Source organism: Hyla sarda, chromosome 2 (genome assembly GCF_029499605.1).
Source record: "Hyla sarda isolate aHylSar1 chromosome 2, aHylSar1.hap1, whole genome shotgun sequence".
In the NCBI taxonomy this organism is placed as follows: Eukaryota; Metazoa; Chordata; class Amphibia; order Anura; family Hylidae; genus Hyla; species Hyla sarda.
Window position 1 is genome coordinate 460,345,091 of NC_079190.1, and position 14,605 is coordinate 460,359,695.

Here is a 14,605-nt window from a genome sequence, read left to right on the forward strand (position 1 = left end):
AAAGTTCAGGCAGCTTGGAGATCTGTATGAGGCAGCTGACAGCTATCTGCCCCTCTCTGCTGCAATGCTCAATAACGTGAATAGGAGGTTTAGCAATCAATGATCCTTCTCAGTGTACAGCACAGCACTCTGCACTCCTGCCTTTCCCTAATGCTGATGTGACTAGCAGTTGCAGTGTAACGCTGTGGTATGAGCTATTCACACACACACAGTCCCGTCCTCTCCATCTGAGTGCATAGATGAAATGAAGAGAGGCAAGATGGCCGCCGATTATATAGGGGCTGTGACATCACAGGGGTCAGTGAACACTGATAGGCTGCATCTCACATGTGAGTCAGGGTCAGCCCGCCTACCTTCATTCCCGCCGCTATTTCCCACCCTCCCATAATCCCCTGCCCCATGTACTCACATGTGGATCCGCCATCTTAGGTCTCCAATAGCCTGGAACACTGTAAAATGGAGTTTAATGAAGCGATTTGCGCGATAGAATCGCGGCGATATTAGTATTCATTACAAATCGAATTTTTCATGGTTCGTCAACTTCGATTCGCTCATCTCTAATTATATAGGAAAATATGCAGGGACGTTTCTACTTTCTTCAAGGATTTTAAACCTGTTTCCATAACTTTCCATTTATTCATGTCTAGGTGACAAGGCCATGGAAACATTTCAGCTGGAAGGATTTACATATTCTTGGTGACCAAAAGTGCCCTGAGAATTGGAACACTGTCATCCAGAAAGAAAAGCAGGTCTCACAATGAAACTGCTGTAATACTGGATGGAGGTGAAGATTCAGGTCTGTTAAATAGTCATTTGTATGCAAAGGAGTAAAAGATACTAAACTAGGCCATGAGACAACTTAGGAAGAGCTCATCACACTACATCAATGTCCTCTCAGTAGTCTACTGCTTCTTAGTGCAACCCTAGACACGATGAAGACTTTAAGTCTCAAGTGCAAAATGGTCAAAAAAGAAAGAAATAGTACACAAAAATAAGCATACAGCCTATCTTAAGTGGGGTACTCCGCTGCCCCAGTGTTCAGACCATATTGTTCCGAGCAGGTGTTTGAGCAGGTGGTGGGGGTCATGATGTCCTGGCCACGCCCCTCGTGATGTCACACCACTCCCCCTCCATGCAAGTCTATATGAGGGGGCATGGTCGCCACGCTCCCTCCAATAGACTTGCATTGAGGGGGTGTGACATCATGTCACGAGGGCCGTGACGTGACATCACCAAGGGCATGGCCGTGACACGACCCCTACCGCCTGCAACCAGCATTCTAAATGAATGTTGGGTGCTGTACAGTGATTGCAGGGGTCCCAGCTGCCGGACCCCCGCAATCAGACACCTTATCTCCCATCCTTTGGATAGGGGATAAGATGTCTAGGGGCAGAGTACCCCTTTAACAAATGGACATGATGACATCACCCGAGTCCTGCGTATGGACATGATGACATCACGCAGTTCCTCCATATGGACATGATGACATCATGCAGTTCCTCCATATGGACATGATGACATCACACAGTTGCTGCAGATTTGTCCAAATGTGGATAGGATCTGATGACTGTGGAGGCCATTGGAGTCCAGTGACCTCATTGTCATGTGTTAGATGATGGGATGTGACAAGGTGCATTATCCTGCTGGGAGTATCAGAAGATGGGCCCACTGTGGTAATATAGGGACAGACATGGTGAACAGCAATACTCAGATAGAGTGTCATATTTAAACAATGCTCAATTAGTACTAAAAGGCCCAAAGTGTGCCCCCCAAAAAATCCTCCACACCATTACACCACCACCATCCTGAACCGTTTAAACAGGACAGGGTGGATCCTTGGCTTTATGTTGTTTATTGTACATAAAATTTTGACCCTGCCATCTGACTGTCTCAGCTGGTATAATACTCATCAGAAAAGTCAACATTCTTTCAGACTTCCATTGTCCAATTTTGGTGAGCCTGTACTAAATTCCTTTTTTTTCTCCCCCCATTCTGAGGTTTGATCTTCAGCACATTGTCTTGACCAAGTCTACATGCCTAAATGCCTTGAGTGGCTTCCATGTTATTGGCCGATTAGCGTTTTCTGTCAACAAGCAAGGGAACAGGTGTACCTGATAAAGTAGCCAGTGAGTGTACATGCGCGTGTACCAAAAAAGTATAGCCATTCAAAATGGTGCAAATTCAAGAAGATGCAAATTGTCTTTTATTTATATAGATTAAAAACAAGGGAACTATCGGTAGCAATCCCAATATAAAAATAAGTGCAAAAGCTATATCAACAACATCCTTAAGGTAAATCATTCCATATTGTACAGGGTGGGCCATTTATATGGATGGATACACCTTAATAAAATGGGAATGGTTGATGATATTATCTTCCTGTTTGTGGCACATTAGTATATGTGAGGGGGGAAACTTTTCAAGATGGGTGGTGACCATGGCGGCCATTTTGAAGTCGGCCATTTTGAATCCAACTTTTGTTTTTTCAATAGGAAGAGGGTCATGTGACACATTAAACTTATTGGGAATTTCACAAGAAAAACAATGATGTGCTTGGTTTTAATGTAACGTTATTCTTTCATGAGTTATTTACAAGTTTCTGACCCTTAAAATGTGTTCAATGTGCTGCCCATTGTGTTGGATTGTCAATGCAACCCTCTTCTCCCACTCTTCACACACTGATATCAACACCGTGGGAGAAATGCTAGCTTCCAGTATCCGTAGTTTCAGGTGCTGCACATCTCGTATCTTCACAGCATAGACAATTGCCTTCAGATGACCCCAAAGATACAAGTCTAAGGGGGTCAGATTGGGAGACCATGGGGGCCATTCAACTGGCCCACGACGACCAATCCACTTTCCAGGAAACTGTTCATCTAGGAATGCTCGGACCTGACACTCATAATGTGGTGGTGCACCATCTTGCTGGAAAAACTCAGGGAACGTGCCAGCTTCAGTGCATAAAGAGGAAAACATCATCATGTAGCAATTTCACATATCCAGTGGCCTACATGATGATGTGTTTCCCTCTTTATGCACTGAAGCTGGCACGTTCCCTGAGTTTTTCCAGCAAGATGGTGCACCACCACATTATGGGTGTCAGGTCCGAGCATTCCTAGATGAACAGTTTCCTGGAAAGTGGATTGGTCGTCGTGGGCCAGTTGAATGGCCCCCAAGGTCTCCCGATCTAACCCCCTTAGACTTTTATATTTGGGGTCATCTGAAGGCAATTGTCTATGCTGTGAAGAAGCGAGATGTGCAGCACCTGAAACTACGGATACTGGAAGCCTGTGCTAGCATTTCTCCTGCAGTGTTGCTATCAGTGTGTGAAGAGTGGGAGAAGAGGGTTGCATTGACAATCCAACACAATGGGCAGCACATTGAACACATTTTATAAGTGGTCAGAAACTTGTAAATAACTCATGAAAGAATAAAGTTACGTTAAAACCAAGCACATCATTGTTTTTCTTGTGAAATTCCCAATACGTTTGATGTGTCACATGACCCTCTTCCTATTGAAAAAACTAAATTTGGATTCAAAATGACCGACTTCAAAATGGCCGCCATGGTCACCACCCATCTTGAAAAGTCCCCCCCCCCTCACATATACTAATGTACCACAAACAGGAAGTTAATATCACCAACCATTCCCATTTTATTAAGTATCCAAATAAATGGCCCACCCTATACTATTTACAACAAGTACAATACATAAAGGAGGAATCATAGGTCACTAAGTACAGACAAACCCTATGCCAGGGCTTCCCACCCAGGGTGCCTCCAGCTGTTGCAAAACTCCGGGCATGATGAGAGTTGTAGTTTTGCAACAGCTGAAGGCACCCCGGGTGGGAAATACTGCCCTACGTGGATCAGCACAAGTATCACTTCTGCTTGACCCCTGAAGACGCTGCCACTTGAGCGATGAAACGCACGTCTGACATTGCAGCTCAGTCCGGTCTATAATAGCATAAACCTGAATTGCTACTTGTCATAGTGCAATTTGTCCTAGTTTGTGAGTTGTAGTTTTGCAACAGCTGGTGGCACTCCGGGTGGGAAACACTGCCCTACGCGGATCAGCACAAGTGACACTTCTGCTTGACCCCTGAAGAAGCTGCCACTTGAGCGATGAAACGCACGTCTGACTTTGCAGTTCAGTCCGGTCTATAATAGCATAAACCTGAATTACTACTTGTCATACGGCAATTTGTCCTAGTTTCCAAGCAATATAAACCGACTCCACCGAATTATTTTCCTTTTGAGAAAATATATAACAGGGATTATTCTCCTTTTGGCTCCATGCCCGAGTTAAAGAAGTGATAATGTGTAAGTGGGAAAACTACATTATTTTACTGAGTGTCGCGACCCCATAATTCTATAGCTGTGAACGTGGTGGGAGCTGATACCGATGTGTAGTGTTACTTTCCTCTGTCGGTGCTTTCGGTGTATAGACAGAATTATCTCTCCGTCTCCTCTATAAATCTCACTCCTCTAATGGTCCTGTCTGACACTTTGACATTTACAACAAGAGTAAGAGACTCAATTCCAATGGAAATCCATTTAATTTTAACAAATCCTCTGTGATCGCTACAGTTCTTCCATATTATATATTTTTTTTATTTAGCGTCTGTTTCGACAGTCTCATAATCACAGTAAAGGATTAGCATGGCTTACCCTTCATCTTGTACATAAGTGTATAACAATATTCTATGGCAGGCGGAGGAAAACCTGCGGCAACCTGATGATAAAATAACTGCACATAGAGGCCCAGATTTATCAAAGAATGTTTACGGTAGAGCTATTTTCCCACGTTTATTTGGGTGGTGGGTTTGACTAGCGTGCATCTTATTTATCAAGAAGGTGCAGCAGGATGATGAATTTTGAGCAGTTCTTCTGTGGTGGAAAAGCTCTACCACATACATTCTACCACATACACTCTTGTGAGGGACGGAAGTAGACACTTTCCCAGGTCCAGAATTTGGCAGGTTTGGTATTTTTACTTTCACAGAGTTGTCTGGACATTTTTACTTGCATTTTATACACTACAATCAAATTTGATTGCAGTGTCTAAGGGGTTAAAGCCGGGCATCATCATGATCGGTGATGTCTGTCATTAGAGATGGGCCCTGGTGGCAGATAGCTGCCAGGACCACTCATCTCCTGAGCATGTGTCATAGAAGGGGAGTGGGATGCTGTCGTCCACAAGGGGTTAAAGGATGAATTGTGGAAGGTAGAAATTATTCTCACGCCTACTGGTAGGTGGTGTAGCTTTGCGCCCAAAAAAAGTACAAAATAGTAAAAAATAGCGACTTTTGACAAAAGTCGCAAATTATAAATACATGACCACTGCATGGTCAAAAAGAAAAAGTTCTATGGGTCATTAAAAAGAGTAAAACGGTCAATATCAAAAGACGCATAATTGTCTCAAAATATGCTGCTTGCGCCTGAACTGCGCCAAAAAAAAAAATGCTCTAAAAGCAATGATAAATCTCCCCCATAGATTTGACTTGACTTTTCTTGGTAAATTTTAATTCCTCCAGAAGCAAGAAAACTATAAATGAAAAACCAAAACCTACGCCAAAAGGGAAGATTCACCCATTGATAGACATCTCAGTACAGAACAGGATATTGGTTATAGCTATGGAGATAGATTAAAGCGCACTTGCCATATGACCAAAAAATGCTTAAACGGGTACTCCCCTGGAAAACATTGTTTTATATCAACTGGTTCTAGAAAGTTAAACAGATTTGTATATTACTTCTATTTAAAAATCTTAATCCTTCCAGTACTTATCAGCTGCTTTATGCTCCACAGGAAGTTATTTTCTGTTTGAATTTTCTTTTCTGTCAGACCACAGTGCTTTCTGCTGACACCTCTGTCCATTTTAGGAACTGTCCAGAATAGGAGCAAATCTCCATAACAAACCTATCCTGCTCCAGACAGTTCCTGACATGGAAAGAGGTGTCAGCAGAGAGCACTGTGGTCAGACAGAAAAAACATTTAAGTACTGGAAGGATTAAGTATTTAAATAGAAGTAATTTACAAATCTGTTTAACTTTCTGGCACCAGCTGATAAAAAAAATGTTTTCCAGGGGAGAACCCCCTTTTTTTAGAGTAAACAAAGTGACCAAAAATACTCAATTTTTGACTTTGGTATTTTTTACGTGTACACCATTAACAGTTGGACATAACATTTTTATAGTATGGACATTTACGTACGCGGTGGTACCACATATATTTATGTTTGTTTACATATTTTTTTTATAGGAAAACGGAGGTGATTCAAACTTATATTAGGGAAAGGGTTAATTCACATTTATTAACTTTTTTTTCAAAACTTTTTTTTACACCATTTTTTAGTCCCCATAGGAGACTATTAAATGCAATCCTTGGATTGCATACACTGTTCAGGCTGCTAAGGCTGACAGGAGCATCGAGGGACAGATCGGACGGCGAGGAGGCAGATAAGGGCCCTCCTGCCTTCCTCTCAGCTGATTTTACCGCAGTTGTCCCAATCATCTCTGCTGAGCTGCTGGACAGATTTTTGAAAAATTTTAGACGCCGCAATCAATCACGGCGTCTAAGGGGTTAATTCTGGGCATCACCACAATCGCTGATGTTCGGCATTAGACACGGGTCCTGGCACTATGCTATGACACACGCTCAGCTCCTGAGCCCACATCATAGAAGGGGAGCGGTCGCAGGGCGTACATGTACACCCTGCATTCTTAAGAGGTTAAAGGGGTATTCCATTGGAAAACAATTTGTTTAAAATCAACTGGAGCCAAAAAGTTAAACATATTTGTAAATTACGTTTATTTAAAAATCTTAATCCTTCCAGTACTTATCAGCTGCTGTATGCTCCAGAGGAAGTTGTTTAATTATTTTCTGTCTGACACCTCTGTCCATGTCAGGAACTGTCCAGAGCAGGAACAAATCCCAATAGCAAACCTATCTAGCTATGGACAGTTCCTGACACAGACAGAGGTGTCAGCAGAGAGCATAGTGGTTAGGCAGAGAATGATTATACAACTTCCTGTGGAGCATACAGAAGCTGATAAGTACTGGAAGGATTATGATTTTTAAATAGAATTAATGTACAAATCTGTTTAACTTTTGGCACCAGTTACTTCTAAGAAATGTTTCTGGAGTACCCCTTTAAAACCACTTTAAAACTACTTGGAATACATTCTTAGGTGACCTTAGCAGTGTTATACAGGACTTTAGAGCTCTTATGGTATACATGTGTTTTAATACTTATTTTATTGCTGGTTCGTGAATTGAACTTTTGATAACTTCACTAAACTCTACTCTCTACTGATAAGGGCCTAAGCAGCGTGGCTGACTGCGGTAAATATAATTGAATGATTAGCAATTACTGATATCATAATTCCCTTTTGCAGAGTGTCAGATATAGAAGATTGTGACATGTAAGTCACACAGCACTAACTCTGTCTGTTAGCCCACAAAGAGTTTAGTGTTAGAAGAAGGGTCCTTGTTCAGCTATTCCCTCTTCTGGCTATACTATTTTTATTCTCAGAGCAAGAACAGGATAGTAGAGATGGATGTCCTCTCAGCATGAACTGGAGAGAGCTTCTGGGTAAAAACCACCGGAAACACCACACAGTGCTTTCTTCAACGTGACCAAACGGGAGTTGATTCAAATCAGAATTTAGTAATTTGAAACTGGATTTAGATATACTCTGCCAGAGCCAGGGATAAGCTTTATTGCTTCACAGTAGGCTTTGCATGTAGGAAAAAAAAATAATAATAATTATATATAAATGTATACATATTTATATAGCGAACACAGATTCTGCAGTGCTGTACACTGTTCACTCTAATTAGTCCCCGTCCCCATTGGGGCTCACAATCTAAATTTACCCATCAGTATGTTTTAGAGTGTGGGAGCACCCACTGCACACCCAGTGACATCATATTGGGAATCTTGGGATTCATGCACATATCCTGCTTGACCCCATTTGATCTGTCTCTCTTGCATGTAAGTGTTTTCCTATGAGCAGATATATAATCTATAGTGGCCTCACTTGCCCGTGTTCAATGTTTCATTGAGTAATTCCTGGAATCAGATAAATGGCTGCTGTATATTTCATCTCTTAACAAGATAATGGATGTATTGATCATCGCAGCGCTCTAATTGTCCATGCTATAATTTAGGATAGTACTCGGCTGCCAGCATTGTGCCATGCTCTGCCTCCACTCACAATGATTATGTCTGCACTGCTGCCATATGTAAATAGCTGAATACTTCAATCAGTAATAACATAAGTGCAGGGGAAAAAGAAGATCACAAAGATAATAACACCACTTGCTCAAGACGTCTTCAGAAATCACACAGTCGAAACTTTGAACTTTTATGGATTGATGAAGTGGCTTATAATGTTATGTAAGCTTGACAACCTTTGTAGAAAAAATATATAATGTATTAAATTGTGCCAAACACTGCTTTTTATCAACTATAGAAACTAAGGTTACCAAAGCATGAAGTCGAATGAAGAACTCCAGGTTAAAGAGGACGGGTTAGGGCAACAATTGCCAAATATATCCTTCAGGAACACAGAGCCTCCATGTCTTACATAGTTTCCTGGTGATGAATGTCATGCCACATCCTCCTGCAATGGCTGCTAGATGACCCCACTCATTTTATGAGGTTGCATCTTAATACCTCTTGGTCAGCTTAGAGGAGAACTCTGGTCAAAATAATTCTTTATCTTAGATGCTCGGGCTGCAAGAATAAACCTTAACTTACCTTCCACCACTCTCCTGGTGCTGCAGGAATCGGTTTCCTGTCCTCCGACCCCAGTTTTCTTCTGGATTTTGGTCCCGACACATCACATTGGGCTCAGCTAATCGCTGGTTGTAACAACGTCCCGCCTTGACTGGTGATCGGCTGAGCGGCAGTGTAATGTAAGAGGGCCGAGCCCATTACATCACACTGTCGCTAAGGACATCGCTGTGGCAGGCAATTGACTGAGCATAGGGTAACATGTTGGGCATCAAAAGCCTGAAAAAGAGCGCACCGGAGAAGACCGATTCCAACATCAGGTGGAGCTACAGGTAAGTTAAGAAACATTTTCACCGGAGTTCTCCTTTAAGGTCTGGGAAAGCCTTTGGGCAAACCTTTGTCATCTCTGTGTGTATTTCTAAGGTCCCATTAACAGTACCATACTATACTAAATGATCCCAACAAATAGTATCATTAACTCTCTACACAATATTGCCAGTGCCACATGATGTCTACATTATGCCATGTAGTGAACACAAAACAGTATCATGGAGGGATATATTAGTAGCAAGGGAACTATTGATTCTTAAGGTTGATGTGTTGGAAGCAGGAAAGTGTAAGGACCTGAGAGACATTGACAAGTGACATGGTATATAGATAGACAAGTGGCATTTACCAAGAACGATGATAATTCTTCAGTCTGGTGCATACATAATAAAGCAGGGAGTAACACAGATGGCAGGGGCATTTTGGACGACCATTGCATACGTCTAGTACATCAATGTGTACTTCCTCTGGCCCTGCGGTTCCCGTACGTATATCAAGACTGTTTCTTATTTTTTGTTGATTGACAAGGGACAAATGTGAATGGCTAGAAAACTGGGTCAGAGCATCTCCAAAATGGCTGGTCATGTGGAGTGTCACTTAGGCTGGATTCACACTACGTTTTCTCCCATACGGGAGTGCATACGGCAGGGGGGAGCTAAAACCTTGCGCTCCCGTATGCCTTTCTATGCGCTCCCGTATGTAATTAATTTCAGTGAGCCGGCCGGAGTGAAACGTTCGGTCCGGTCGGCACATTTTTGCGCTGTATGCGCTTTTACAACCGGACCTCAAACCGTGGTTGACCACAGTTTTAGGTGCCGACCGGACCGAACATTTCACTCCGGCCAGCTCATTGAAATGAATGCGCATACGAAGGCATACGGGAGCGCGAGGTTTTACCTCCCCCCTGCCATATGCGCTCCCGTATGGGAGAAAACGTAGTGTGAACCCATCCTTACCTGGGGAAGAAATGTAACCAGCATGCACTATAAGAAAAAGACATGCAGGCTGAGGCAGAATGATCTTGTGTTAGTTTTAATGGAGTGCAACAAATAATGTCCAAATATGCAAAACATGAGAAAACAGGAGTAATACAAGGGCACATACAACAGTAAGTAAATAAACAATGTGACACTTTACTAAAACTACAGTTAAAAATCTTGTTACATTTTATAAGTTCACTGCCCCATCATGTTCGCTCCCAGTTCACTGCCCCATCATGATAAACCACCCCCTGCCTTTATTTTTATTATTTTTTAGTTTTCTACATTGGTATTGTTCTGTATTTTCTGCTCAGTCAGATTCACAGACTGGGAAGGGAGGTTCCCCAACAGGTGTGACATTATCTTAGGCCATACAGGGGAGAACTTCCTCCCTCACTCTGCTACACACAGCCCAGAGCAGTTCAGTGTGTGAGATGAGCTATGATTTGATAAGGCTGAACACACACACCCCTTAGCACTCCGGACTGCATTTCCTGATTTTGGACTTCTGCCAGGCCAGCAAGAGTACAAAGTCTGTACAAGAGATGGAGGGAAATGACCTCTGGACAAGTAGGGAGACACCTAGTGGCAGCTTTTTTAAACAAAAAAACATAGAATATTTTTTTTTCAACCTAGTACATTAGAAAGCATTTTTTATTTACCATAAGGAGTGCAACAGCAAAAATTAGTTTTAATGACAGTGCCCATTTAAACTTTGCACACACAATTAAAACAGGAGGCAACCTTCCCCAACATACTGTGGGTATGACATAACAATTGCTCTGAAAACAATTGTGACAATGATTGAGCAAAGTACATTGTAATATAAAATCTATCAATAAATAGTGCTATGTATAGAAAACTGGGACATCAAATATCAAAAGGAAAAATGCCCTTCACAAAGCACAACTGCAGGTATAAATAATGGAATCCCCTCGCTGTAACCAGTACACAGATCACAGGCATTAAACAATATAGTGTTTCATAGCTGAACATTCCGGCTTCATGAAACCTCATCATCATCTCAAACGCATGAGAGTAAATTCTGTAATTAAAGGTATATGTTTTAATAGATCACGTAGAGGGGGAAAAAAAAAGAATAATTAACCAAAAAACTGCTGCTCCTATTCAAACTTTTAGGACGTTTAAATACTTTAAAGCTCAGACTTCACTAATAACAAACAATATTCTACATCTGGCTGTTTTCAACTTTCTTAAAGAGCGGTGACGGATTACCTTTACAGGATTTTTACCAATTTTTTAAGTTTCTTTTTATTTGCAGTCAGATAAAGATCTGGACTGTTTGTGTTCATATCATTGTTGATATTTCTTTCTTGAAAAAAAAAAAGGGGTTAAACCTTGGTTCTCTACCTGACATGCAACTTAATATTATAAACAATTGTGAAATACAATTGTCTTCTTCAGGTGTCATTTTTATATGTATTATTATATCAGCACCAGACAGAGGTTCCAGCCACATTTCCTTTGTTAATGTAGATTGGTGATTGATAACCGATTATTACTTTCCTACCATTCTCCACACTCCACAATCCCTTCTCTTTAACCTCCTGTAACCTTGTTTTCTTCTCTATAGGTGTTTCTGCGGATTCTATAGTTGGCTCTATTTTTGGCTTTTGTAAATCCTATTTCATACAGTTGTTTTCTTACAGCTCTGTTACAAACATTGTCTCCCGTTTTAACCTATTTGTCTTGTTGAGCATTTTTTTAATTTTCTTCACATGTAAATCTGAGTTTTCTATCCAGACACGTTGATGTCTTCCTTGGTCTAACTGTAAGTTTGCCTTTTTATAACCTTTCCATTTTATTTATACTTTCACCAGATTTTACACAGCAGACTGGGAACAACCAACATCTTTTGCCACACTCTGTGTTTGATTTCAGTCCTTTTAATAGAAACAACTGGAAACTCTGCGCTTGGTAAGATCTATAAGCATTTACCCTTTTAACTACAGAATAATAAGCAGTTTCAGACTTGTGCCATTATGTGATTTAGAAATGAAAATTACAATGTGATTCCAAAAATGTATCTCTCCTTCATCAAAATATATAAGCCATTAATTAAAAAAAATCTTTTAAATTGAGTGATTCGTTATGAAACCAGAATGTTTAGATATTAAACATTGTTTTGTTTTATATTGGGGATTTGTGAATTTTCTATAAAGTAAACAACCCTGAGTTGCCATGACATAGAGGAAAAATCTAAATATGCATCCTAGAATAAGCCACCTTATGCCGCCACACATGTATCATCTTGTGATTAATATCCATATATTCCGGTACAATCTGCAAGAAATGTATGATAGTGGGATGCCGGGGACTCCAGAGATAGGGTGGAGGTCAGTTGCTCTTTTCACAGAGCATTTTTATATTTAGGTTGGGTGACAATGGGGCATATACAGCGAGTTGTCAATGGTTGTACTTGTAGCTCTCATATTTTATTAGCAGTATTAGTGGTGTTTCTCTCAGTGATGCTGTGTATTGATCTTAAAGGGGTACTCCGGGCCCCAAGACATCTTATCCCCTATCCAAAGGACTCCGCCCTGTGTAACGTCCCACCCCGCCCCCTCAATGAAAGTCTATGGGAGGGGGCGTGACGTCACGATACTCCGCCCTCGTGGTCGGGAGGCAAAAAACTGAGAACCTACAGCGCTTCCGGCAGTACTTACAGGTGGGTGCTGCATGCTAGATTGCGGGGGTCCCCAACAGCGGGACAGACATCTTATCCCCTATCCATAGTACCCCTTTAACAACCCATAGCTTACCATTATGGGTCTCCAACACCCCAAAACATAGGTTCGATGTGCGCGAGTACACAGATGAAGCAACTCGCTTCAGTGTGTCTGCTCGTAGCAGCGTATTGCCGCTCCGAGCAGGCACATGTAAAGGCACCACTTTGTGGATCTGCTCGTGTGAACATACCCTAAGGGTTTGTTCACATTTGCATATTTTTGCTGCAGATCTGCTGCAGATATGCTGCTGCAGTTTTTGCTGCCCATTGAAGCCTATGGTAGCAAAATCAGCTGCGGATTTTCCGCAGCACATACGCTGCGGAATTTACGCAGGTAATCTGTCCGTGTGAACATACCCTTAAAGGGGTACTCCGGTGGAAAACTTTTTGTTTTTAAATGAGCTGGTGCCCGAAAGTTAAACAGATTTGTAAATTACTTATATTAAAATTTTTTATCCTTCCAGTACTTATTATCAGCTGTATGCTAAAGAGGAAATCCTTTGCTTTTTGAATTTCTTTTTTGCTCTCTGCTGACACTTCTGTCCGTGTCAGGAACTGTCCAGAGTAGCATAGGTTTGCTATGAGGATTTTCTCCTGCTCTGGACAGTTCCTGATATGGGCATCAGGGGTCAGCAGAGAGCACTGTGGACAAGACAAAAAGAAATTCAAAAAGAAACGAATTTCCTCTGTAGCATACAGCTGCTAATAAGTACTGAAAGGATAAAGATTTTTTAATAGAAGTAATTTACAAATCTGTACAAATATAACTGGCAAATATAACATGTACAACAGATATTAGAAGATGAATTCTATCCAGGGGGACAGATTTTATTTTAGAAAATCCTAATGATCATTGTGCACTCAGGAGACTACACAGACTAAACTCTTAGCAGATGTTCATTCTACAGCAAAAGGCATCTCAGCAGGATCCCATCAGAAGATTGAGTGGCCTAGGAGGAGACAATCTTCTGTATACCTGCGTGATTTCAGTAATACTTCGTGTTTTAAAGACAAAATCTATTTTGAACAACAAATAACTATCCACAATTTAAAAGGGTATTCCAGTAACAAAAAATTGGTATGTAAATAAAAATATGACCCCCAGATATATAATTTATAGTGTTGTCACAAATTGTACTGGCTTCAGCATATTTTTGCTTGAAATACTCCTGACAGGAAGTTATGTAGTCCTTTAATTTTCAGTGTGGTATCATGTTACCAGCTTCCTGGCTCTACCCTCTCTCCCGAAACATTGTATCATCCTCTGCTGCCTTAGGAGGATCTGAAGCCCCGTCTATGGGTAATAACTATCTCTCTGCCATATATATATATATATATATATATATATATATATATGTATATATATATCGTATATCCCTGCGTATAAGACGACTTTTTAACCCCAAATTTTCTTCTGAAAAGTCGGGGGTCCTCTTATATATCTTATATGTATTGGGGTCCGGCATAGGAATACTTATGATTATCTGCCCGGGCCGGCTCCTGTGTGCGGCTGCAGGCGGGGGCCGGCCAGAGCATGAACAAACAAATAACTGTATACTTGAAAACCAGGGTGCCTCCGGCAAAGGCTGTCTGGGCATGCTGGTAGTTGTAGTTTCACAACAGCTGGGGGCACCCTGGTTTTTAGTATACAGGAATTAGTTTTTACATGCTCTGGCCGGCCCCCGCCTGCAGCCACACACAGGAGCCGGCCCGGGCAGATAATCATAAGTATTCCTATGCCAGACATCCCTGTGTCCCGAAAAATATTTTTGGGACATAAGGATATCCACGGGTCACTAACCATT

At 41.4% G+C, this 14,605-nt stretch overlaps 1 protein-coding gene across 8 annotated transcripts in view; it reads left to right on the top strand.

The window, feature by feature from the left end:
* LOC130357063 (uncharacterized) overlaps positions 1-14,605 on the top strand; it is a 732,821-nt gene that overhangs the window by 603,152 nt on the left and 115,064 nt on the right. For 7 of the 8 annotated variants that reach the window (XM_056559411.1, XM_056559410.1, XM_056559413.1 and 4 more), the window contains one exon: positions 11,893-11,989. The gene's annotated coding sequence lies outside the window, so the exon portion shown is untranslated. Of the gene's footprint in view, positions 1-11,892; positions 11,990-12,562; positions 12,741-14,605 lie in introns of all 8 variants that reach the window. The other variant, XM_056559412.1, reaches the window with a different exon arrangement.